The sequence below is a fragment of the Chiloscyllium punctatum genome, chromosome 2 (genome assembly GCF_047496795.1).
Source record: "Chiloscyllium punctatum isolate Juve2018m chromosome 2, sChiPun1.3, whole genome shotgun sequence".
NCBI lineage: Eukaryota > Metazoa > Chordata > Chondrichthyes > Orectolobiformes > Hemiscylliidae > Chiloscyllium > Chiloscyllium punctatum.
Genome location: NC_092740.1, coordinates 123,244,057 through 123,270,911, shown reverse-complemented (window position 1 = coordinate 123,270,911; position 26,855 = coordinate 123,244,057). Strand labels below are relative to the sequence as shown.

Sequence of the window (26,855 nt, the reverse complement as noted above, 5' to 3'; positions counted from 1 at the left end):
CTCTTAATTTCTCATTTCAGATTGGTCCAACTTTCCTGATATTCTTTCAAAGCTTTGTCTGTTTTCAGTCGCCTAGACCATGTGTATGCTTCCTTTTTCCTCTTAGCTAGTCTCACAATTTAGCCTGTCATCCACGATTCCCTAATCTTGCCATTTCTATCCCTCATTTTCACAAGGATATTGTACTCTAATCAACCTCTCTTTAAAAGCCTCCCACATATCATATATGGATTTATCTTCACATGTACCTACTGCTACCTAAAACTTTATTTCCTTGCAAGACATTATCAATGCAAGCTTCTAATTGTGGATGATGAGCTGTTAAAAGAAAACACCGAGTTTTTTCACTTGACTTCACTTTACACCTGAAACTGTTAACATGTTTGCTACAACACAGCTCCATGGATTTGCTGTCATTGACCAAGTGACTAGAATCAGAGAATGATATCATTCAGAAGCAGGTCATTTGTTCCACCACCTCTGTCTCACCTCTTTGAATATACTATCCAATTAGACTATCTAACCCTGCAATCCTTCCTCAGCAAAGATACATCTGTTTCCCTTCTGTCAGTTCTCAATAAACCTATTTTCACCAGCCTTTTTGGCAGCACATTCCAGATCATAAATAAGTGACTTTGATTTTTCTACAAATTGTCTCCTGCTTTTTCTTGTCAATTACCTTGTGTCCCTTTGTTATTGCCCTTCCCCATGAGGAATCATTTTTGCTTATATACTCAAAACAAAATTCTGAAAACCTCTATTAAAATTATTTATTACATATGAAATAGGAGCAGGAGTAGGCTATTCAGCCAATCAAACTAGCCCTGTCATTAATTAGATGATAGCTGATCTGCCCCGGCCTCAATTTTTCTTTCATGCCAGCTCAGCATAGCCCTCAACTCAATATTCCAATATGTATTTACCTCTTTGAAGTATGTAGCCTCACAGCTCTATGTGGTAGAGAATTCCAGATGTTGACTACTCTGTGAGAGAAAACATTGCTTTTCATTTCAGTTTTAAATGAGTGTCCCTTTATTCTGTAACTATATCCCCAAATTTGAGGTACCCCCACTGTCACAATTCTTAGAATCTTTATTTGTTTCAGTAAATCACCCCTTACTCTTCTAAATTCTAGTGCATAAAGGTGTAACCTGTTCAGCCATTCTTGATAAGTCAACCCCTTCATCTCAGGAATTAACGCAGTAAATGTCTTTCAAACTGACTCCAGTTTCGGTACATCTTTTCTTAAATATGGGGACCAAAACTATGCGCAGTGCTCGAGGTGTGGCCTCACCATTACCCTGTGCAATTGGAACACAGCTTCCCTATTTTCAAACTCCAACCCATTGGAATAAAGGCTAAAATTCAATTTGACTTCTTAATTGCCGGAGGAGGTGGTAGATGCAGGTACGGATACAACATTTAGAAGACATTTGGACAGGTACATGGATAGGGAAGGTTTCAAGCAATATGGGCCAAATGCAGGAAAGTGAAACTGGTTTAGTTTAATGAACTTTACCATCAGGAACGAGTTGGACCAAAGCGTTTGTTTCTGTGTTTGATGCCTCTATGACCTACTGCATTTGCATGCTAACTATTTCATGCACAAGAACACAGATCTCTTTGCGTTGCACCTTTTTGAAGTTGCCCTTCATTTAAATATTAGTTTGATTTTGATTCTTCCCACCAATGTGCCTGACCTCGCACTTTGCGACATTAAACTCCATCAGCTGTGAATTTGCTGAGTGTGGAGGACGGTCGCTTTGAATCTGATCATGTGACATCAGCCATTTTGGGCAAGAAGCAGCTTAGTGGAATTTAAATGGAGGGCAACTTCAAAAAGGTGCAATCTCAGTGTTCCTGCAGAGTGATCACCTACTTTATAAAGCTGCTACTGTTTTAAACACTTTGGCCTTCTGGTCTTCCTTGAGATGTAACATCATCTGCCATATTTTTGCCAACTGATCTACATCGCCCTGTAAATTCCTTATATCCTCATCATCACATGCCCACCTGCCTATTTTTGTACCACTAGCAAATTTTATATACATTACACTTTACCCGCTCCTTCAAGTCACTAATATAGATTATAAATAATTGATGCACTTGGGCTGATCCTTATAGCATTCCACCAGTTACATCTTTCCAACCTGAAAAGAGACCCATTAATCCTGTCATATTCTTGTGTGTTAACCAATCAATGCTAATACATTAATCCCAATACTGAGAGCTGGACTACTATACAACAGCTTTTTTATGTGGCACTTTATTGAATACCTTCTGGAAAGCATTACATCCGCTCGTACCCCCTTTGTTAACTTTATCTCAAACAAATCTAGCCCAGAGAATAGGAAATTGAAAGAAATGCAAGTGAATTGCGATCTCATCTGAAAGAAGTGTTTAGGACCTTGGACACTGAACAGAGAGACAGGAGGTAAAAAGCAGAAGTCACAATTCCTGCGGTTGTATAGGAAGGAGATGAGGTATTGGGGGTGATTGAGTAGTGGACCAAGGTGTCACAGAGGGAATGATCCCTCTGGAATGTTTACAGGGAAAGGACATGTTTTAGTAGTGGCAGTATTCTGGAGGTGCAGGGAATGGTCGAGGGTGATCCTTGGAATGAGCAGGATGATGGGATGGAAAGTGAGGACGTGGGGAGCTCTGTCACAGTTCTTAGAAAGAAATGGATTGAGAGCTGATGTGTGGAAAATTGGTTGGACATGATTGAGTCAAAGGGAGTAGGGGATAGGAGTGGTAGTGCAAAACTTAGTTGAGGGAAAAGGAAGGTATTTTGCATCATTGGTGTGAAAGATTGCATAATTGGAATATATTGGAGATGAAGATTTGGGAAAACAGGAGAGATCCTTATAAAAAGTAAGGTGTGAGGACATAGTCAAGGTATCTGTAGCAATCAGTGGGAAGAAAGTCATGGTAGTCTGCCTAAACAGTACCTCACTCATTTTCTCCATATAGAGCCATAGAGATGTACAGCATGGAAACAGGCCCGTCGGTCCAACCTGTCCATGCCAACCAGATATCCCAACCCAATCTAGTCCCACCTGCCAGCACCCTGCCCATATCCCTCCAAACCCTTCCTATTCATATACCCATCCAAATGCCTCTTAAATGTTGCAATTGTGCCAGCCTCCACCACTTCCTCTAGCAGCTCATTCCATACGCATACCACCCTCTGCATGAAAACGTTGCCACTTAGGTCTCTTTTATATCTTTCCCCTCACCCTAAACCTATGCCCTCTAGTTCTGGACACCCCGACCCCAGGGAAAAGACTTTGCCTATTTATCCTATCTATGCCCTCATAATTTTGTAAACCTCTATAAGATCACTCCTCAGCCTCCGACGCTCTAGGGAAAACAGCCCCAGTCTGTTCAGCCTCTCCCAAAAGCTCAAATCCTCCAACCCTGGCAACATCCTTGTAAGTTTTTTCTGAACTCTTTTAAGTTTCACAACATCTTTCCGATAGGAAGGAGACCAAAATTGCATGCAATATTCCAACAGTGGCCTAACCAATGTCCTGGACAGCCACAACATGACCTCCCAACTCCTATACTCAATACTCTGACCAATAAAGGAAAGCAATGTCAGTGTCAAGTCGGTCGTCACTAATGGAGATGGAGAGGTCCAGGAATGGGAGCGAGGACGACCGACTTGACACTGACATTTTTTACAAACCCACCGACTCCCATAGCTACCTGGATTACACCTCTTCCCACCCTATCTCTTGCAAAAATGCCATCCCGTATTCCCAATTTCTCCGCCTCCGCCGTATCTGCTCCCAGGAGGACCAGTTCCACCATAGGACACACCAGATGGCCTCCTTCTTTAGAGACCGCAGTTTCCCTTCCCATGTGGTTAAAGATGCCCTTCAACGCATCTCGTCCACATCCCGCACCTCCGCCCTCAGATCCCACCCCTCCAACCGTAACAAGGACAGAACGCCCCTGGTGCTCACCTTCCACCCTACAAACCTTTGCATAAACCAAATCATCCACCGACATTTCCGCCACCTCCAAAAAGACCCCACCACCAGGGATATATTTCCCTCCCCACCCCTTTCTGCCTTCCGCAAAGACCGTTCCCTCCGTGACTACCTGGTCAGGTCCACACCCCCCTACGACCCACCCTCCCATTCTGGCACTTTCCCCTGCCATCGCAGGAACTGTAAAACCTGTGCCCACACCTCCTCCCTCACCTCTATCCAAGGCCCTAAAGGAGCCTTCCACATCCATCAAAGTTTCACCTGCACATCCACCAATATCATTTATTGTATCCGTTGCTCCCGATGTGGTCTCCTCTACATTGGGGAGACTGGGCGCCTCCTAGCAGAGCGCTTTAGGGAACATCTCCGAGACACCCGCACCAATCAACCAAACCGCCCCGTGGCCCAACATTTCAACTCCCCCTCCCACTCTGCCGAGGACATGGAGGTCCTGGGCCTCCTTCACCGCCGCTCCCTCACCACCAGACGCCTGGAGGAAGAACGCCTCATCTTCCGCCTCGGAACACTTCAACCCCAGGGCATCAATGTGGACTTCAACAGCTTCCTCATTTCCCCTTCCCCCACCTCATCCTAGTTTCAAACTTCCAGCTCAGTCACTGTCTCCTTGACTTGTCCGACCTGCCTATCTTCTTTTCCACCTATCCACTCCACCCTCTCCTCCTTGACCTATCACCTTCATCTCCTCCCCCACTCACCCATTGTACTCTATGCTACTCTCTCCCCACCCCCACCCTCCTCTAGCTTATCTCTCCATGCTTCAGGCTCACTGCCTTTATTCCTGATGAAGGGCTTTTGCCCGAAACGTTGATTTCGCTGCTCGTTGGATGCTGCCTGAACTGCTGTGCTCTTCCAGCACCACTAATCCAACACTCCCTAGGAGCCCACCATTAAGTGTATAAGTCCTGCTAAGATTTGTTTTCCCAAAATGCAGCACCTTGCATTTATCTGAATTAAACTCCATCTGCCACTTCTCAGCCCATTGGCCCATCTGGTCCAGATCCTGTTGTAATCTGAGGTAACCCTCTTTGCTGTCCACTACACCTCCAATTTTGGTGTCATCTGTAAACCTACTAACTGTACATCTTATGCTCGCATCCAAATCGTTTATGTAAATGACAAAAAGTAGAGGACCCAGCACCGATCCTTGTGGCACTCCAATCTGAAAAAAACCCTCCACGACCACACTCTGTCTTCTACCTTTGAGCCAGTTCTGTATCCAAATGGCTAGTTCTCCCTGTATTCCATGAGATCTAACCTTGCGAATCAGTCTCCCATGGGGAACCTTGTTGAACGCCTTACTGAAGTCCATATAGATCACATCTACTGCTCTGCCCTCACCAATCTTCTTTGTTACTTCTTCAAAAAACTCAATCAAGTTTGTGAGACATGATTCCTGCTTTCCTCTTCAGTTGTATCAAACCATTGAGTTGTGGCATGGACCCTGTGGGCTGAATGGGCTTCTTCTGGTACATAAATCATTCCAATGGCAACAGTGGTAAGGAGGTGATGACCTAGTGGTATTATCACTGAACTGTTAACCTAGAGACCCACATGACGCTCTGGAGATATGTGTTTGAATCTTGCCTTTGCAAATGGTGGAATGTGAAATCAACAAAATTCTGGGATTTAGAGTCTACTGATGGCCTTGAATCCATTGTTGATTGTCAGTAAAAACCCATCTGGTTCACTAATGTTCTTCAGGGAAGGAAATTGTTCTCCTTACATGGTCTGGCCTATATGTGACTCCAGATCCCCGGCAATGTGATTTGAGTCTTACCTGCCCTCTGGGTAATTAGAAATGGGCAATAAATGCTGGCCTAGCTGGTGATGCCCTCATCCTGTGAATGAATTAAAAACATAATAACTTGACATTTTTGGAAATAAGTATATAATATATGTGTGAATGACACAATTAACAGCAGTTTGCGACAACTGTGAAAGAATAAATCCAATTAAGCTTACTCCTCAGCTTCTCAATATTTTGGTTTCTTTCCTTCGCTTGTGACTTTCCAACTGCATCAGCATTCCATCATTCCAGAAGATAAGGATTCACTTTTGGATTAAAAGTAAGGGGGAAAGAAATAGTACAAAAGATTCTGCAACATTCAGAATTTAAAATCTTGTTCAGAATTTAAAACCTTTCACCAATGAGCACTGCAGCCATGAAAATTAATTTGTTTGACACAGCGAAGGGGTTCTGGTTATTTAACCTAAACAAGAATAAGATTTTTCTAGTTTACACTTATGTAGGTATTAGGATAGAATAAAAACATGAGTGCATATTCTATTGCATTAGTCAGGGGAAATATAAAGTGATAGGATAGGGGAATGGGTCTGGGTGGGAAACTCTTCGGAGGATCAGTGTGGACTTGTTGGGATAAATTACCTGTTTCCACACTGTAGGGATTCTATGATTCTATTCTAAAAAATGTCTGGGGAACTCAGGCCTATGATTTGCATAGTCTTCTCAATGTGTGAAACCCGAGACACTCCTGATGTTCTGCCTTACCTTGTGTGCACGAGAGACCTCCGATCAGAGCGACTCAAGCTCTGGGATTTGAAGCTTGAGTGGCAGCGAGGCACCCTACATTCGCGAGGCTGAGAAGTTTGTGGGAAGCACACTTCAGGGTATGGTCATGCTGTAGTTTTAGGAAGCAGGCAGAGACGGAAAGGTAGTCCGCCAGGTAGAAGAAGAGGAATCAGGCATGTGGCGAGGGAATCCCCTGAGTGCATCTCACTCTCAAACTATTAGTGACAGTTCATTTGTGGAAGGCAGTCCAAGCAATTGGGTGGTTCAGCTGCTCTTTGTGGGGCTGTGGGGAAGATCCCTGGATGGGCAATAATGAGATCAGGTGCTTCTGGGGCTGTAGGCAAAACTCTAGAGTGCTAAGGGTAAGCATGCCATGGCTGTAGGGTTTCTGAAGTGACTAATGACAAAGAGAGAAAGAGAAATAAGGTCCTGTAAACTCCTTAGGGAGTTAGGTAAGAAATTGAAAAGCGGAATGAGAGAAGTGGTAATGTAGATTAGGAATGGATTATCTCTAGGACCTTATAGTGCTTGGGTCAAGTGTCACCTGAACAAGTTGGATGGGTTACATCTGAACAGGAACAGGACTAAAACGCTAATAACGTTGAATGGATTTAAACTAGTTTAACCGAGGGACAGGATTCTGTTAAGTATTTCCGAGGAGAGAGAAGCTGAGATGAAATTAAAAGTTAAAATGTTAGTAAGTGAGTTTGGAAAGCAGAGGAAATATAGGCTAGGTTAAAAAAAAGAAAGTTTAGTGAGGCTAATTGGAACATATTTTAATGCAAGAAGCCTGAGGAATAACACAAAGGATTTGAGGGCACGGATAGGCACATTGAACTACAATAGCTTAGCTACGATTGAAAGATAACAAAAATGGCAGGGATCATAAGTGTATTCAGACAAGATAGAAAGGGGAATGGGGGAGTAGTTGCAATAGCTCAAAAACACAAAAGGGGCAAGCAATCTGTTGAGTGTATCCTCTGAGCTGTTAGGAAGCAGTTAGGAAGATAGGGAGGACCAAATTTGTAATCAAATTTTGGAGAAGTTTGGTAGAAGATTTGTAGCTCGGGTACTCGTTGTTGTGGTTCTGTTCGCCGAGCTGGGAATTTGTCTTGCAAACGTTTCGTCCACTGTCTAGGTGACATCCTCAGTGCTTGGGAGCCTTCACAGGACCACCTAGACAGGGGACGAAACGTTTGCAAGACAAATTCCCAGCTCGGCGAACAGAACCACAACAAATTTTGGAGAAGTCTAAAAAAAAGCCAAATATTAATTGGGATAATTTTAGTGTCAAGTGTGGAAGGAGCAAAATTCTGAATTGTATCAAGGAGACCTTTTTCAGTCAGTATGTAGGAAGCCCAACAAGGGAAGAGGCAGTCCTAGACTTAGCATTTGTAAGTGAGTTTGTGCAGATGGAAGGCATATGAGTAGGGGAGTATTTTGGAGATAGTGACCATTAGTCAGCTTCAATATAATTATGGAAAAGAATGAGGATGGGCAGGGAATAAAAGTTCTAAGTGGAGGAAAGGCTAGTTTTGCTTAGATACAATTTGTGTGTCATCAGATCTTTGTTGACTGGCGCAGACATGATGCGCCAAATTCTGTGCTCTAAGAGCCAATGAGGCATAGTGGATACTGAGAGTGATAGTGAAGTTCAAAAACGCAGAAAATGGTGGAGAAACATAGCAAGTCTGAAAGCATTTCTGAAGGAAAAAGCAAGTTTCAAGTCCAAATACTCTTTGGAAAAGTCATTGGACACATCTGTTTCTATCTTCATTGGTGCTTCTAGACTTTTTGTTTTTATTTCTGATTTCTGGCATTTGCAGCATTTTGCACTTACTTGAGTAAAGTTCACATATTCATTTTGTATATTTGTTCAATAATTGAGCTCTTCAATAAGAGGGGCATTTTTCAGGTTTTATTTTCAAGTGAAAATATACTTAGTAAATTTGCAGATGACAACAAAATTGGTGATGTAGTGGACAGCGAGGATGGTTTCCCCAGAGTACACTGGGTTCTTGAACAAATGGACCGAGGAGTGGCAGATGGAGTTTAATCTAGATAAATGTGAAGTGCTTGGGAGGGCAAATCAAGGGAGGACTTATACACTTAATGGTAAGGTCCTGGTGAGTGTTGCCGAATAAAGGGAGCTTTGAGTGCAGGTTCATAATTCCACAAAAGTGGAGTCGTGGGTAGACAGGATAGTGAAGAAGGTGTTTGATACGCTTGCATTTATTGGTCAGTGCATTAAGTGTAGGAGTTTAGAGGTCATGTAGTGGCTGTACAGGACATTGGTAGGCCACATTGGAATACTGTGTTCACTTCTCGTCTCCCTGCTACAGGAAAGATATTGTTAAACTTGAAAGCGTTCAGAAAAGATTGTCAAAAATGTTGCCAGGTTTGGAGATTTGAGCTATAGGAGAAGCTGAATAGGCTGGGGCTAGTTTCCCTAAAGCATCAAAGGCTGAGGGCTGACCTTATAGAGGTTTATGAAATTATGAGGGGCATGGAGATGGTGAATAGACAATGATTTTTCCCCAGGGTAGGGGAGTCCAAAATTAGTTGGCATAGCTTTAAGGTGAGAAGGGAGAGATTTAAAAGGGACCTAAGGGGCCACCTTTTCATGCAGACAGTAGTGCATGTATGGAATGAGCTGACAGAGGAAGTGGTGGAGGCTGGTACAATTACAGCATTTAAAAGGCATCTGAACAGGTGTGTGAGTAAAAATGGGTTCAGAGGGATAGGGACCAAATGCTGGCAAATGGGACTAGATTACTGGTCGGTATGCAGGAGTTGGACCAAAGGTTCTGTTTCTGTGCTGCACATCTCTATGACTCTATTTGATTCTGTTGTTGTGTGAGGCATTTAGGACCTGGAGCAACCCTGTGATGATGCCAAAGAAGCTGCACATCACTGAGCATAAATAGTACATTATGGGTGGAGCCACCCAGATTAATTTATTGATTCCTCACGTGAATAGATAGTATTTATGTAACGTAGCTATTTGGTTGGAACTTGGACTGAATGTCAGTATTGAATGTTCCTATATAACTGGACTCTATATATAGACAGGAACAGACTGATACACAACACAATTATCATGTATAGCAGTATTTAGTTTTCATGTACAATAAAAAGTGTTACATTTGAAGTTTAAACCTTGCCTTCACCTGAACCAATATGCCTTGAAACCAAACTCATCAAATCACACGATAAAAGAACTAGGTTCTTCCAGGCTTATTGCTAAAGCAAATATGCCTCCTTATTTTAATATATTATGTAGCTTATGAACAGAAAGTACTGCTCCTCCCGGGAGAGGGCGAACGTTGCTGGAGATAGCTCGAGGTTTTCTTTGACAATGAATTGTTGCAATGGATGGGAGGAGCTTCAAGGTGAATGCGCGCATGCGTTGTGTGGGCTAGGTAGACAGTGCGGACGCACAAGGGTGAAGATTACGAGTTGGGGGAGCCGTGTATTGTTGCACTTCCGGCTGCCGCAGTAGCTTGTTTCCGGTGTTGGTACGAACGCTCCGTGTGAACTGCCGGGCTCCGTATTCCGTTCCGCCCTTCTGAGAAAACAAAACGCAGTGGCGGCGCTGGTAGGGCCGCCGGGAGGCCTGCGCTCCTATTCGGGATCCACACCGGGCGAGGCTCACTCGATGCTCCCCACAGGCACCAGGAGACGGAGTGAGAGCAGTGCCGGTGCTGTTCCTATGGAGGCCGAGGTGCAGGTGAGTCTGTGAGCCGCTGGCTGCACAGTAGCACTGCCAGAGGCCGGTAGGCTCGCCTTGTCTTTCTCTCCCAGCTCTGGGGAATGGGCCCCGGGCCCCGGGCCGTGCATCCTCGCTGCTCGAGATGATCTCTTATATTTTGTTTTCTTTGTGTCTCCCGTTTTCTATTCAGTCTCGATCGGGGCAGCGAGTGGCTCCGAGTCTGCGCAGTCCCGACCGAGCAATGGGAGAGCGGTCACACAATAGGAGGAGCAGAGAGAGACTGATAGACAATATATAATACATGGACTGTCTCTCTATATAATCCACTCTGTAGGTAGGTATACAATAGGAGGAGCAGAGAGAGACTGATAGACAATATATAATACATGGACTGTCTATATAATCCACTCTGTAGGTAGGTATACAATAGGAGGAGCAGAGAGAGACTGATAGACAATATATAATACATGGACTGTCTATATAATCCACTCTGTAGGTAGGTATACAATAGGAGGAGCAGAGAGAGACTGATAGACAATATATAATACATGGACTGTCTCTCTATATAATCCACTCTGTAGGTAGGTATACAATAGGAGGAGCAGAGAGAGACTGATAGACAATATATAATACATGGACTGTCTCTCTATATAATCCACTTTGTAGGTAGGTATACAATAGGAGGAGCGGAGAGAGAGTGATAGACAATATATAATACATGGACTGTCTATATAATGCACTCTTGTAGGTAGCTATACCATAGGAGGAGCAGAGAGAGGGTGATCGACAATATATAATACATGGACTGTCTATATAATCCACTCTTGTAGGTTGCTATACCATAGGAGGAGCAGAGAGAGGGTGATCGACAATATATAATACATGGACTGTCTATATAATCCACTCTTGTAGGTTGCTATACCATAGGAGGAGCAGAGAGAGGGTGATCGACAATATATAATACATGGACTGTCTATATAATCCACTCTTGTAGGTTGCTATACCATAGGGGGAGCAGAGAGAGACTGATAGACAATATATAATACATGGACTGTCTCTCTATATAATCCACTCTTGTAGGTAGCTATACCATAGGAGAAGCAGAGAGAGGGTGATAGACAATATATAATACGTGGACTGTCTCTATATAATCCACTCTGTAGGTAGCTATACAATAGGAAGGGCAGAGAGACATTAATAGACCGTGGGCGGCACGGTGGCACAGTGGTTAGCACTGCTGCCTCACAGCGCCTGAGACCCGGGTTCAATTCCCGCCTCAGGCGACTGACTGTGTGGAGTTTGCACGTTCTCCCTGTGTCTGCGTGGGTTTCCTCCGGGTGCTCTGGTTTCCTCCCACAGTCCATGGCCAGGTGAATTGGCCATGCTAAATTGCCCATAGTGTTAGGTAAGGGGTAAATGTAGATGTAGGGGTATGGGTGGGTTACGCTTCGGCGGGGCGGTGTGGACTTGTTGGGCCGAAGGGCCTGTTTCCACACTGTAAGTAATCTAATCTAATCTAATAATAAATGGGCTGTCTCTATATACTCACACTCTATATTTTCCCAAAGAGTAGGAGGAGCAGAGAGAGACTGATAGACAATGCAACATGCATACTCTTTCTATGTAGTTGCATATGTTCTATATGCTCACATAATAAGAGCTGAGAGAGATTTGTGTATACATATATATACATACCTACATAAGCACCTACAAATGCTATACGCATGCACTAGGATCAACACTGATACAATATACGTATGACAGTTGGAGCATATAAACTAATATGTGAAGGTGTATAATCTGTTTACCCTAACAGTAAAATATAAATGCTGATGTTTATAAGATCAGAGAAGTTGAAATAATAAGAAGGCATGGAGTGGTTTGTGTGTATAAATGTTTGTATGTACATACACACTGCATATGGATATGGATTCACTGTTCACTATCTGCACACAGGTCTTATGAATAATTATGTATTTGCACTGAGTGAATCTAAATTCCAGCTGCATATGCATATATGACAGAAGACTTCAATCTGCGTGAATTTGCTTGCTTTTTGTTTGCTTTCATTCCTTGATCTGGCTAGTTTTAAATGCGGTGTTTATATTAACAAAATCACAATCTATTTAACTAATTTTCTCTTGCCTCCAAATTAATTTTTTATGATAAGGTAAATGGCTACTTGCATGTAAAAGAATGATGGTTGCAATGTTTGACTGGAATTAATCTGAATGCTGTAAATACCATGGGTTGATCATCACTTTGGTCAGTATGCAACTGATGTTGGAATGTAGGAATGCAAATTAATACATTTTTAAAATTTGATTGTAGAAGGTTTCTTATCTATGAAAAATAAACGAAGAGAGAATTCTGATTAATTCAAGTCTGAAATGAATTTGTGCCTTTGTGTGTTGTGCATAAGAAATTGATTGGTCTCATCTTTTCTTTTCAAAAAATCTCAATTCTGTGTTGCAAGATTTAAAAAAAACTTTTCAAATGCCTACTGTTTTTGCCTCTCCCAGTGGTTATCTGTAGAATTTGTTGAACTTTGCCTATTCATTTCCAGTAACCACCCAAATGCTGTTTGATGTCCACTACATTTTGTCCAAGCCCTTTGCAGGATCAGAATCTTCAATAAAACTGACCAAGAGCATAATCTTTAATTGTTTATTGATAATGCTGATTGATTGCCGAACCATGAATAGTTGTGGTCTTCCTTCAAGTATAATGCAAGTACGCTTTTTTAACAAAAGTACCCTGAGTGAACAATCTACGTGAAAGCATACATTAAGTTGTATGATACAACGCAAGCTACAAATTTGTTGAGCTATTATGCACCCTCCTGAAACATTAATGATTTAATGATGTAGTTCAGTAATATTATGATGGCCTCTATTTTTGTGTCAAAGTCTGATAACAGATAGGAAATCTGTTGATATGTATCTCTTTACAGTTTCATTGGACTGTAAATTGTTATTTAGAGTCATAGAGATGTACAACATGGAAACAGACCCTTCGGTCCAACCCGACCTGATATCCCAACCCAATCTAGTCCCACCTGCCAGCACCAGGCCCATATCCCTCCAAACCCTTCCTATTCATATATCCATCCAAATGCCTCTTAAATGTTGTAATTGTACCAGCCTCCACCATTTCCTCTGGCAGCTCATTCCATATACGTACCACCGTCTGCGTGAAAAAGTTGCCCCTTAAGTCCCTTTTACCCTAAACCTATGCCCTCTAGTTCTGGACTCCCTAACCCCAGGGAAAAGACTTAGTCTATTCATCCTATCCATGCCCCTCATAATTTTGTAAACCTCTATAAGGTCACCCCTCAGCCTCCGACGCTCCAAGGAAAACAGCCCCAGCCTGTTCAGCCTCTTCCCCATAGTTCAAGTCCTCCAACCCTGGCTTGCTGCCTTTTTAATATGGCTTCACTGCCTATGAGTTTGATTGCCATTGGTATGTCTTTCCATTTGGCTGGTAGTATTATGCTATTAATTATGAGAATTGTTGGAAGGTTCAGTCTGTCTTTTAGACAGTTCAAAATCAGGGGTTTTCAAAAGCAAGCCAAGTCAGTGATACAGTAGCAACTTGTAAAAAGTCTATTAAATGGCTTACATGAGGATTTCAGCAGTGGAAATTTTATAATTTGCAAATCCTTGGTTGTTAGGTTTTGATCAGATGTTTCTACAAAGTGAGAGAGTAAATTTTAAAAAAACTATTCCAGTCTGGCAAATATTATTTTGAATGTGTCTGCATTTTAAACCAACCTTTCTGATGGCCAATACCAATGATAACATTTAGCTTAGTCTGGCCAAATTTGTCAGATGCTTGTGTTTAATTTTTTTGTCACTTTAGCAAAGGAGGTGTTGAACTGTGTACATTGGGCAGGTATTAATCTTGAATGTGCATTATTTCAAATTGAATTGAGATGCTGAACAAAGCTGAGCTCTGTGTTTGTATGATCTCAAAAACAGAGTGCATGTTTTGTTCAGCATGTTTTGTTTTAATGCATTTTATGACAATCAGCTGCTAATTGCCACCCAATCAATTTTCAATGTGAACATTGCAATGGTGTACGTCAAATATACAGCCACAGGTACCATCTCAAAATGAGTGATTGTATTGAGTGTCAGTGAGCTAATTGAATGTGGTAGGAGAAAGGCTAAGTCCTATCCTGTTATGGAAAATGGCCATGGGAGTAAATCTGGCTGGCGTCTCCTTCTCTGCAACTGTGGTTTTCAGACCACCTACAGCCCTAAATGAGATAAGCTCATAGCATGCATGCAGGCTGGAGACTCAGATTTGCAGTTCAACTATACATTTGATAATGGGCTCTTCCAATGATATCCTGACTGGGTTTCATCTTCCACCCTTCACAAGCTTAAGGTCATCTAAAACTTCTATATGCTGATCTTAACTTGCACAAAGTTTTTTTTGCTTACTGACATGTATTGGCTCCTAGTTCAGCAATGCCATCATTTTAAAACTCTCATCCTTTGTGTCCTTCCAGGCCTCACCACTTTCTCCTAGTCTCTGCAACAGCAAGTAAACTCTCCAAGAACTCATTGCTGTTCCAATTTTGAGTTCTTGCATATTTCCTGACTTTATGTCCACTGTTGATGACTATCAGTCTAGATCCTACATTCTGGAGATCCCTTTCTATGAAAGGCCCCTTTGTAACGTAGCTGTTTGACCAAGCTGTCAATCACTTGTCCTAATATGTCCCTTTGTGTCTTGGTGTTAAATCTTGTCAAAACTAATGCTTGTGTGAAGTGCCAGGGCATGTTTTACTACATTTAAAAGTGCTATATAAATACAAATCATTGATAAATTTAGTGATCCATGAGGCAGTCCTGTCTGTCAATTTTTAATCATAAGATCTGGCACAGTGTCATTTTGGGACATATAAGGACAGGTGATAGCTTGGTTGAAGAGCTTACTTGTAAGGGGCCTTTAACAGAAAGGGAACTATAGAAGTGAGAACCTAGATTGATGGTCATCGATAGTGTCTGCTCCTGTGTGTTTGGGAGGGACCAGAATATTGAGTACGGTATAGCATTCTCATTGAAGAATTCAAGCTAGAAATGACTTAATCGTTTATGCCATTAATACCATCCAACAACCACCATACCCTCCACCTCCACTTCATTGCATTATAACAGCTGTCTGCTGACTTAGTTTGTACAGAGTGACAAATTAGCTATAATTTTAATATATCTTCAATTATAGCTCTGTTGCTATTGGAAATGAAAAATTCTAAGTAAATTCACTCTGCTTGATGGCAGCTGTTCCAGGAAGAATCTGAATCCGAATCTTATGTACTGTGTCCTTTGCAGTTGATACCTTGAATAGTAAAAACATAATTTGCATGGACCCATTGGACCATGTTCGTTGGTAAATATATCTCGAGGAATCTTGTTTACTTTATGAGCTCTCTTAAGTAAGCATAGTTTTTGCAATAGCACAATATAAAATTTTGCTCATCATGAAAACAAACCTGCTTATTTTATCACTCAAATGGTTGTTGTCCCTTGCGTTACTTCTGCTGTTCTGTGCTCATGCGCAGTTTTCGGTTTCCACAGCTCTGAGATCATTCATCTTCCAAATATTCCACACTATTCCTTGCTCGCCAATTGTACTGATACCTGGAACCAAGATTTGAAACTTTAAAGTGACTTTGCGCACCTGAGAAAATCTACAGTGTAGAAAGAAACCATTGTGATCATGTCACATGCTGCTTTTGTTTGAGGTTGTATTGATGAAAAGAAACTGATTAAAAAGATGTTTCCTAATTTCCAAAACATCCACAGCAGGTAGAAGACTGCAAAGCAGATCTGTATGTGGGATTCTTTCGTGTCTTGAGCCCTGCTTTTCAAAATCAGAAGCTGCATTTTTATACAAGTGCCATTGAACATCAGAGGGCAATGATGCTCTTGTTGGCGATGGTCATTGGCACTTGTGTGACATGACATGCCATATGTCAGCACAAACCTAGATATTATACAGGTCTTGCTGTGTATGCTTCAGTATCTGAGGTGTTGTTTGGTGTTGAGCATTGTGCAGTCATGAGTGAACATATGATGGAAGGATGTTCTTTGAAGCAGTTGAAGGTAATTGGGTCTTGGACACTTCCCTCAGGAATTCTTATAGAGATATCATGGGGCTGAGATGTTTGACCTTTAACAACTATAATCATTCTCCTTTGTGCTAGGTTTGACTCCAATCAGTGGAGGGATTTCCCTAATTTCATTGACTTTTTTTAATGCCACGCTCACTCAAATGCAGCCTTGATGTTAAGGGCAGTCATTCTCATCTCATCTGTGGAGTGCAGCTTATTTTTGTCCAGGTTTGAAACAAGACTATAACCACGTCACAAGGCAAGTGGCCCTATCAGAAACCAAACTGAATGTTAGTGAGTAGGTTATTCCTTTGCACTTGCTGCTTGATAATGGTGTCAACAATCCCTCCCATTGCTTTAAGGGAGAGTAGTCTGAGATGACGGTAGTTGGCCAGGATGGATTTATCCTACTATTGGTGCGCAGAACGTTCTTGGAGCATTGTTCTACGTTGTCAGGTAAAACTTCAGTTTGGAAGAAGAATTATATTGGACACATTACTCTCTTTATTTAAGATCTCCAGTATTCATAGTATTCTATTTTTATTTGTCTCTTTCGATGCCATTTATGTTGTGAGGCACACAATACACTTCATTGGAACCTTATCCAATGATCTCTGCAAGAAGGTATTAGGGTGGGCAGCCAAAGATTTGTCATTGAGTTAGTTTCAAAGGAGCAATCTAAATGTGCATAAATCCCCAGGGCCTGACAAGATGTATCCCTCACTGTTATGGGAGGCAATGGTTAAGATTGCAGAAATCTCTGGCTACAGTGAACAAACATATAACTGGAGGATAGTGAATGTGGTTCTTTTGTTTAGAAAGGGCAGCAGGGATAGGCCAGGTTATTACAGAGCAGTTAGTATGTGTTCATGACTGGGAAATTATTGGAAAAAAATTTGAAGGATGGGATTAATTGACACTTGGAAAGGCAGGGATTGACCAGCGATAATCAGCAATGATTTGTTCGAGGGAGATCCTATCTGACTAATTGAATAGAATAGAATCTGTACAGTGTGGAAGCAGGCCAGTCAGCCAAGCGAGTGCACACCGACGCTCCAAAGAGCATTCCAACCCAGACTCTCCCCCTAACCTGTCCATGTAACCCTGCATTTCCTGTGGCTAATCCACCTAAACTGCACATTCCTGGACACTATGGGCAATTTAGGTAGGCAATTCATCTAACCTGCACATTTTTATACTGTGGAAGGCAACCCATGTAGATATATGGAGAACATGCAACTCCAGACAGCAAATTGCCTGAAGGTGGAATTAAACCTGGGTTCCTATCGCTGTGAGGCTGTAGTGCTAACCACTGGGCCATCCGGCTGCCTCAGTTGAATTGATTTTTTTAAAAAAAAAGGCTAACTATGTTGATGAGGCTCGGAATAGACTTCAGTAAGAACGAATCCCACATAGGCTGGTTCAAAAGATAAGAGCCTATGGAATCCAAGGTCATTTAGCAAACTGGGTCCAAAGTTGGCATGTAAACAGGAGGCACTGGGTCAACGTGGAGGGTTGTTCTTACGATTAGAAGCCTGTGACCAGTGTCACAGGAATTGGTGTTGGGACTGTTGCTGTTTGTTATGTATGCTAATGACTTGGATGTAAATAGAGGCAGCACAGTGGCTTACTGGTTAGCACTGCTACCTCATAGCACCAGGGTCCCAGGTTCGATTCCACCCTTGGACGACTGTCTGTGTGGAGTTTGTACATTCTCTCTGTGTCTGCGTGGGTTTCCTCCCATAGTCCAAAGATGTGCGGGCCAAGTGAATTGGCCATGCTAAATTGCCCATAGTGTTAGGTGCATTAATCAGAGGGAAATGGATCTGGGTGGGTTACTCTTCGGAGGGTCGGTGTGGACTGGTTGGGCTGAAGGACCTGTTTCCACATTGTAGGGATTCTAATCTAAAAAAGGTATAATCTGTAGATTTTCACATGACATGAAAATTTGTGATGTTATTGATAGTGAGGAGGATGTTCTCAGGCTGCTGGGCAGAGCAAGCTGATAAGTGTGAGGTAGTACACTTTGGGAGTTCTAATAAGGGAAGGATATACACAATGCATGTCCCTAGGGAGTATTGAGGAACTAAGGGACCTAGGTGTGCAAGTCCATAGATCCCTGTAAGGTGACAGCACAGGCAGATAAGGTGAAGAAGGCTTATGGGATGCTTGCCTTCATTAGCCAGAATATAGGAAGACGACGGTCTCAGTTCAACTTTATAAAACATTGGTTAGCCCAGTTCTGGTCACCATACCTTTGGAAGAATGTGATTGCATCCTCTCCAGTGCAGAGGAGATTCAACACAATATTGTATGTGATGAAAAGTCTTAGTTATGCAGAGAGACTGAATGGATTTGGTTTGTTTTCCTTAGAGTAGAGGGGAATCTGACTGAGATATACAAAATTATGGAAGGTATAGACAGAGTAGATTATGAGAAGCTTTTCCCCATTGCAGTGTCTAAGACCAGAGGATAGAAGTTTAAGGTGAGGGGAAAGCGGTTTAGAGGAGAACTAAGACCAACTATTTTCACCCATAGGATGGTAGATATGGAACATGCTGCCTGAGAGGGTGGTGGATGAATGCTTAAAATGTCAGAGCATATCACTTATGGACCAAGTGCATTAGTGTAATTTGATTGTTTTTGGCTGGCATAGACATGCGATTGTTGTCACAAGTCAGGAGTTTCAATCTGGGAAATAAGGAACATTCCACTGCAGTTGCATCACTGTCCTGCTGCCATTATCAAATAACAACATTTTAACATTAGCTCTTCTCAGGAAAGCAGAAAATGTTGCCTCTATCTAAGGTTCTAAGTTGCCTTGATGAATAACTTGCTTTAATGAACCGTAGATTATTACTAATCTCTCTCGGTTACAAATCACACTTGAGAATTTTATTGATGCCAACATCATCCAAGACCTGTCGCACCCTGGTAATGATCTCCTCCAACTTCTTCCATCAGACAGAAGGTAGAGAAGCCCTAACACATGCACCAGAGGGTTCAGGAACACCTTCTTCCCAGCCATGAGGAGACTGGTGAATGGACTCTGTAGCCTCAAATAATACTGATCTTGCTAATGTTGATCTTGTCTAGTGCACACCCTGTGCAATGGAACCTGCATGCCTCTGTCTAAACCTTTTTGATCTGTACATCCTTGCTTACTATGAACAGTTTGTACTGTTCGTAAACAAAGCTTTTCATTGTACCTTGGTACACGTAACAATAAATCAATCAATGGTAAGGGTCATTTCAGACCAGAAAGGGCCTTCTGCAAGAGGAACACTTGCTTTCTAAACTTTAATACATGATGTATAGCTTCTTCCTGTTGGACTCCACTGACCAAGGACTGCTATTACTTTGAGATTGTTACAAACATGTTCAATCTGCACAAAGCCATCATCTTTATATGCTTTTCATCAACATTACTCCAAACTGCCCTTGAGGCGCTCTCTACATAACCACAAAAGCTCTGTAGACTCACTGTTGTCTCTTTTTGTATGTACACACACAGTATATAAAAGGAATGACTGGCAGTGAGTTTAAACAGCAATTTGATAGTGCTGTTTGTATCATTATAAACAGGGCTGTGCTGGGCGGTTTATGGCTTTGTCCAACCTGTTCAATTGAATTACTGTTTTGTAATACATTGTCAACCATTTATTATTATTCTGCAGAATAATTGGCTTTATTAACTGCTATGGTAGAGGCAAGTAGATTAAATCTGCAGGACCGAATGCATTGTGTGCAGCATAAATGTTTGGATAAAGTTAACATTCTATTCTCATGAGGTTTCTGAAGTGCTGCTGTTTGTAAATTCAAGCTATCCTATATCTTTGTGCTAAAGTATGTTACAAGCTAGTTAGAAAGCTTCAGTGAAACGGAGCTAACTTTTAACTTGACCAGATCAGAATGTGGAATGTTTATCATTCCCCATTTTAAATGGAATTAAATCAAGTGATGCATTTCTGTAGACCTATAAGTGCAGTGTTCCATGAGATGTAATGGCTAATTATACCCTTGCAGTTTTGAACATCCCTGGTGCCACCTTGAGCTTAAAAAAATCATCGGTGAATTATGAAGTGCTAATTAAATCACTTGCATCCTTTTTTTACACTATTATAACAGCACCATTAGCAGGTTTATAAACTGCTCATTTCCTGCATGGATCACGGTGAGCAGTATCATGAGGAAGCTAAGTGGAGGGATGTAGTGCTTGATTGCAGAGTAACCTGAACCAAGGCATGATACACAACCATGCAAAACAGTGTGTACCAAGTAGTTTAAATTGTATCTGGTATCTATGCAGTTTCAACTGCTGATAACTCAATACCACTTCCACCTGCCAGTTACCAGACACCTGGCATATGACATCTTGTCTCATTGCGTTCCTAAATGTTGAAAGAAACGCAGCACTGGTGAGGAGTTGTGCAACACCAATGAATAGTGGCTGTCACTTTTATGATAAACAGTTCATTTTCTGAAACATCAGATCGAAGAACTAGTTGGTGTTTTGTTGAAGGCAGGAGTTTAAGGTTGGTACCTTTTCAAATGAATGTCTCTGCACAGCCAAACATGTGGATTGTACAGAAAATTTTACTATCGAGCAACATTAATTTTATTTATGCATTAAATATAAGCATTGGCAACTGTGTCTTAGTTCATCAGGCACTAAAGTTATGCAGTCATTAATTTTCCTGTTCAATTTTGTCATTGAAGTGTTTTTCATTTTTGGGGAACGCGGGAGATGAGAGCTAAACATGAAATTTGGGGACTTTCTTTGTCTTTTGGTTTTAAAAAATAGGACAAGTCAAAACAACTTCTTTTGACTAAAGGTTTTAAAAGAAGTGATAGTTGAGACATTGGTTGAAATATCCCAGGGTTCACTGGATTCCAGAAGGTTGGAAAACTGTCAACCTGACACTTCTGTTAGGGAAGGGAGGGAGATAAACAGCAGGAAGCTAAGCTAGTTAGCCTAGCATCTGTTGTTGGGCAAATGCTCTAGTCTGTTACTAAAGAAAAAATATCATTAGAAATGTTTAGCACAATCAATGTCGTTTTCTGAAGGGGAAATCCATGTTTGACAAATTTGCTAGCATTCTTCGAAGACATAATAAGCATAGTTGATAAAGAGGAACTGGTAGATATCATGTATTTGAATTTCCAGAAAGGGTTCACTAAGGTACCATATAAAATGTTATTGCACAAGGTGGAGCTCACAGTACTAGGGTAATGTGTGAGCATGGATTGAAGATTAATAACAATAACAAAGAATTGGGATTAATGTGTATGTTTCGGGTTGGAAAGACGAACTTATTGGAGTGCCGCAACGATCAGTCCTAGGACCTCAATTATTTAGAAAAAATATTTATGACTTGGAGGAGGGGAAAGAGTTCAATAAATCAAAATTTGTTGCTGATCTAAAAATAGATGGGAGAATGTGTTGCAATAATGCCATAATAAATCTGCAAAGGGAGGTAGGTTGAATGAATGGGCAAACTCCTGGGCAGATGGAGTTGAATGTAACTTTGGTGTTGGTGCACTTTGGTAGGAAGAATCAAAAAAACAGATTATTGTTTAAATAGTAGGGACTCCATTTAAGTAATAAAAGGGACTTTTTTTAAGTGCAGCAAAGAGGGATTGTGAGTGTTCTTGGAATGAAACACAAAAAATTAGCACACAGATGCAGCAAGTAATTAAACAGCAAATGAAAATTTGGCCTCCATTGCCAAGGAATGAATGTTTAAAAATCGGAAATTTTAATTACAACTTTCCAAAGTATTGATAAGATCTTATCTTGAACTAGGTCCAGTTTTAATCCTTATGTTTTAAGAAAGAGTTTTTTTAAAAATATTCATTCATGGGATGAGGGTGTCGCTGGCTAGGCCAGCATTTATTGCCCATCACGAATTGCCCAGAGGTTAAACGTCAACCACATTGCTGTGAATCTGGAGTCGCGTGTAGGCCAGCCTAGGTAAAGAAGGCAGTTTCCTCCCTAAAGGACATTAGTGACCCAGGAGGGTTTTTTCCAACAATCGACAATGGAGTCATGGTCATCTTTAGATTCTTAATTCCAAATTTTTATTGAATTCAAATTCCACCATCTGCCATGGCGGGATTTGTACCTGAGACCCTAGAACATTACTGGGGTTTCTGAATTAATATCTAGTGATAATACCACAAGGCCATCGTCACCTCATAACATACTTGCATAATGTACTTTCATTGGAGGCAGCTCAGAAAAGTTCATTTTGCTGATTCCTGCGTTGAAAGTGTTTACTTATCAAGAACAGGGTTGGCCTTTATTCTTTAGAATATAGAAGAGGAAGGGTGATCTTATTGAAACCTCCATAATTCTTAAAGGCCTTGACAAGATAGATGTTAAGTTGTCTCCACTAGTCAGGGTATCTCTATGGGACATAGTTACAGAATAAGGGGGCACTGAATTTAAAATTGGGATGCAAAGGAATTTCTTCTCTGAAATGTCTCATGAATATCTACCCTAAACACTACGATGGCTAGATCACTAAGTATTTGAGAAGATAAATTTTTGAAATATTAGGCAATTGCAAGCTCTGCTAAACTGGCACAAAAAAAATTGAGGCCTGGGCAGATCAGCTGTGATTGTATTGAATGGCAGGCGCTCCTGGGGCTGAAAAGCTGCTACTCCTATTTCCGATATTCCTGTATTGAAGAATAAATGTGTAGTTCTACAGCTGGTCAGAGGATGAATACATTAGGGAACATCATCAGTGGACAGTGAGTTTTATTGCAACAAGTACTGAACTGTTGCACAATGTCTTATGATCGTGTGTTTATTACTTATAAATTGCAATTACATTGTGGCTGGCTGTTGTACAGATACAGAAATGGTGGTGTTGTGGTAATTCATGTAATAATGCAGATGCTCAGTTTATTCTTGAAGGCATTGGTTCAAATCCTACTCTGGCAGTTGGTGGAATTTAAAATCACTTAATGAATCTGGATTGTAAAGCCAGGAACTGCTGTTGGTTGTTGTAAAACCCCAACTCGCTCACTAACGCACTTTACAGAAGGTTATTCACAACCGTACTGGATCTGACCTGGTGTGTCACTTCAGATCCACACCAGTGTGAGGAACTCTTAATTGCCCACTGAAATGGACTAGCCAGTAACTTCTGGGCATTTAGGATTGGGTAGCAAATGTTGACTGAATAAAGGATTAAAAAAAATCCGGTTCTAGTAATGTCATTAGATCAATGCTTCTGCTCCTTTTGAAGATTATCAAAATTCTGACTTAGTCTCAAAGCTGATGAATCCTGCAGCGGTTGATGATTTACACATGAGTGAAAGTATTCATCTCATTAAGCTGCTGATGAGTTTGCATTTTCTGGTGCACATGCATGGATAATTTTCAAATTGAGTTATATTATTTATGGTACAAGAGTGGATATGTGAAAACCTGTTGGGTGTGTTTTTATGTTTCTGTTTGCCAAAAGCTACTTGCATTGAAAAAATATTCTCAAGTTGTTGCTGGTGTGAATGAAAATGTGTATGAGACTCACTTTACGCAATCCTGACTTGGTTTACTGTGATACCACTGCTGAAATTGGAAACAGCATACGTGGAGTATCTGATTTTGCCATTGATGACACCATAAATTGTGCTGTACCATCACCTCATCAAATCCTGAGAGCTGTTGCTTGATGTGTTTACGTATTCCCAAAAGTGAATAAGTGTTCATATCCAACTCTTGTGAAGTGTTATAAGTAAGTTTTAGCTGCGATTAGTGACCATACTCCCTCAGAGTCAAAAGCTGAAGGTTCAGATCCAACATCAGCACTAACCTGACTTATATATGCCCTACTTAAGTACAGGAGTGTTATAAAATTGTCAATTTTCAAATGAAAGTTTCTTTCTGCTTCTTCCATGGGCAGGGAAAATTCTCTGGCGTTATTTTCAAGTGACAGCAATGCTCAAAACTTTTCCTTCAGCAAATACCAGCGACATGTAAACTGGATCATTTGTCAGTTGAATAGAACACATTTCCCAGACTTGCTTTTGGGTCTGATTTGGTCAGTGTAGTCTGTATAGCTCCAAGTGACAATACTCTCTTCAGATATAAAACGTCGAAAAAATGCTGAGCTCCAGTTAAAACTTGACAACATTTGAAATTATAATACTTGAAGAACTAACATTGAGTGTGTACAGGTGAGATAGAAGTTCTAGGAGAAAGTGAGGACTGCAGATGCTGGAAATCAGAGTTGAGAGTGTGGTGCTGGAAATTCTGTCTGTATAGAATTTACACTGGGTCTTTCACAGCCTTAGTACATTTCAAAGCCAATTAAATACTTTATAAATGTAGCTGTTTTAGTAATATAGGCAACCAATTTGTACACAGCAAACTCTAAAAATAAATCTCAGTGCTGTTATTAGTGATGTTGGTTGAGAGATGATATTGAGATGAAACCAGGGAAAATTCTGTGCTTTCAAAATATTGCCATGGGTGGTTCTGTGTCCACCGTATAAAATTTACAAGGCCTCTCTGAAAGCTGGTGCCTGGGACATAACCTAGATTTCATGTTTACATTTGTGATGTGTGGTTTGAACACTCAATCTTCTGTTTCAAGATGTAAGTGCTACTAACTGTGCTTTGGCTGATGAAATGTCGGTATAACTGGAAGCATTGAGGAGGCCTGAAGACGAACCAAGTAGATGTTTTGGGATATTGTTACAACTGACTTGCAAGACCAGAATAATTGAAAGGCTGGTTGTCCTTGGGATCCAGCAGATTTTTTAAAAATCAAAATTGGCAACGTAAAATTTTATGTGACCTCAAGCACACACCATTTCAGCATGGCATTTTTAGTTTGCATACTTCAATGGCAATTCACTTTTATTTGGTACTTGGCATTTAATAAGAATGTGATTTAAAATTTTGTTTTTAATGCTACTTGGAGTATATTTTACCCAAATCTACAGTTAGATTTGGTGCTGAATGAATAAATACAAACAGTAAGCAGTTTACGATGTTCTATGGCTAAACAGTGGTCTGAGTTGATTGCAGCAAGTTGCTGGGATAGAAAAAGTAAGCATCACGGGGTGGAACCTGTTCCACCATTCATTCGGGTCATGATTAATTTTACTCTAATTCCACGCACCTTTCTTTGCCCTTTTATTTCTTAATGTCCTCACTTAACAGATTTCTGTTAATGACTGGCTTAGCATCAACCATTTTCTACCATTCTAGAATGTAGGAAATGGGTGTGCGAATAGGTCATTTGGCCCAAGGAACCTGATCTGCTGTTCAACTAGATCTTGGCTGATCTTCTACCTCTGCTATTTCAAAATCTATCAACCTCTGTCTTGACACACTTAATGACTGAGCCTCCATAGCACTGTAGGGTTCAGAAACCCAGTACTCTGGTTCTTTTCCCACCCCCCCACTCTCAAGAACCTGTTCAAGTAGATATAGGTTCTTTGCCATCTTTCCCAGGTCCCTTTTGATGCCTTTTGGAAATTGAAAGATTAAGAGGAGATTTGATTGAAATTTCTGAGAATTTAACTGTTTGTAATCTTGTGATGTAACCCTTGTAATCCAGCCTTCAATGAGGTAAATGTATACTGCATTCCACTTTGGTAATAACTGCAATAATTTCTACAGTAATCCTCAAATAGTGGACTTTGTGAAACAATGGATTGAAATAAGTTTTATAACAGTTCACCTTTGAAGTTTTACAACTTTACTATTTTCTGGGTAAACATTTGATTTGGGATACAGTTCAGGTTTCACGCCAACTTTGTCTATGCTGTATTTAAAACAAAACATAAACTGTAATAATAATACTGACCTCTCCTGCGGCCAGTGATCACATCACCTCATTTTGGAAGGTCTCAGCTTTTATAACTGCTCCTGTAGTATGATATATATGAATAACACCAGAATATTTGGTCTTTAATGAGGGTTTGCAGATTGTGTTAGTGCAACTATTTCTTCCAGTGAGCTGTAGAATTATTTAGTGTTGCAACTGTACTGGATTTGAGTTCTTTATATTGTGAATACATACTTAAAACAAAATACTGCAGAAATCCAAGATTTGAATATTTGATTATTTCATGTTCATTTTCATTATCACCCAGTTGTTGCACAACATCTCCACTCGATTCTGCTGGCTAATTGTTGTCAGATCTATCTCATACCTTGCTTATGCTTGTCAGTCAGAAAGCTTCAGGACTTACTCTGGAGTGCTTTACTTCTCCAATTGGTGTCTGGGTAGATAGCATTTCTCCATATCTCTCTACAATTTTACAACGTGCCCTCAAGCTTCTGAGCAATGCCTGTGGTCGCACATGTTTCGCTGTTTGCTTAAGGATTTTGGTTACTCGAGTTGGATTTTGATAAATTTATGACTAATCTGTTCTGGCACTTTATGCTTGTGTTGAGATTGCTATAAATATCCAACCAAAGATAATCAGTTGGGAGTTCCTCAG

At 40.9% G+C, this 26,855-nt stretch overlaps 1 protein-coding gene across 3 annotated transcripts in view; it reads left to right on the top strand.

Moving 5' to 3' along the window:
* The first annotated feature begins 9,998 nt into the window (after window positions 1-9,998).
* Window positions 9,999-26,855, top strand: part of LOC140488183 (uncharacterized protein KIAA1958) — a 114,236-nt gene continuing 97,379 nt past the window's right edge. The window contains exon 1 of one of the 3 annotated variants that reach the window (XM_072588068.1): window positions 9,999-10,279. The gene's annotated coding sequence lies outside the window, so the exon portion shown is untranslated. Of the gene's footprint in view, window positions 10,280-10,765; window positions 10,843-26,855 lie in introns of those variants that run through there. The other 2 variants (XM_072588086.1, XM_072588077.1) reach the window with 2 other exon arrangements.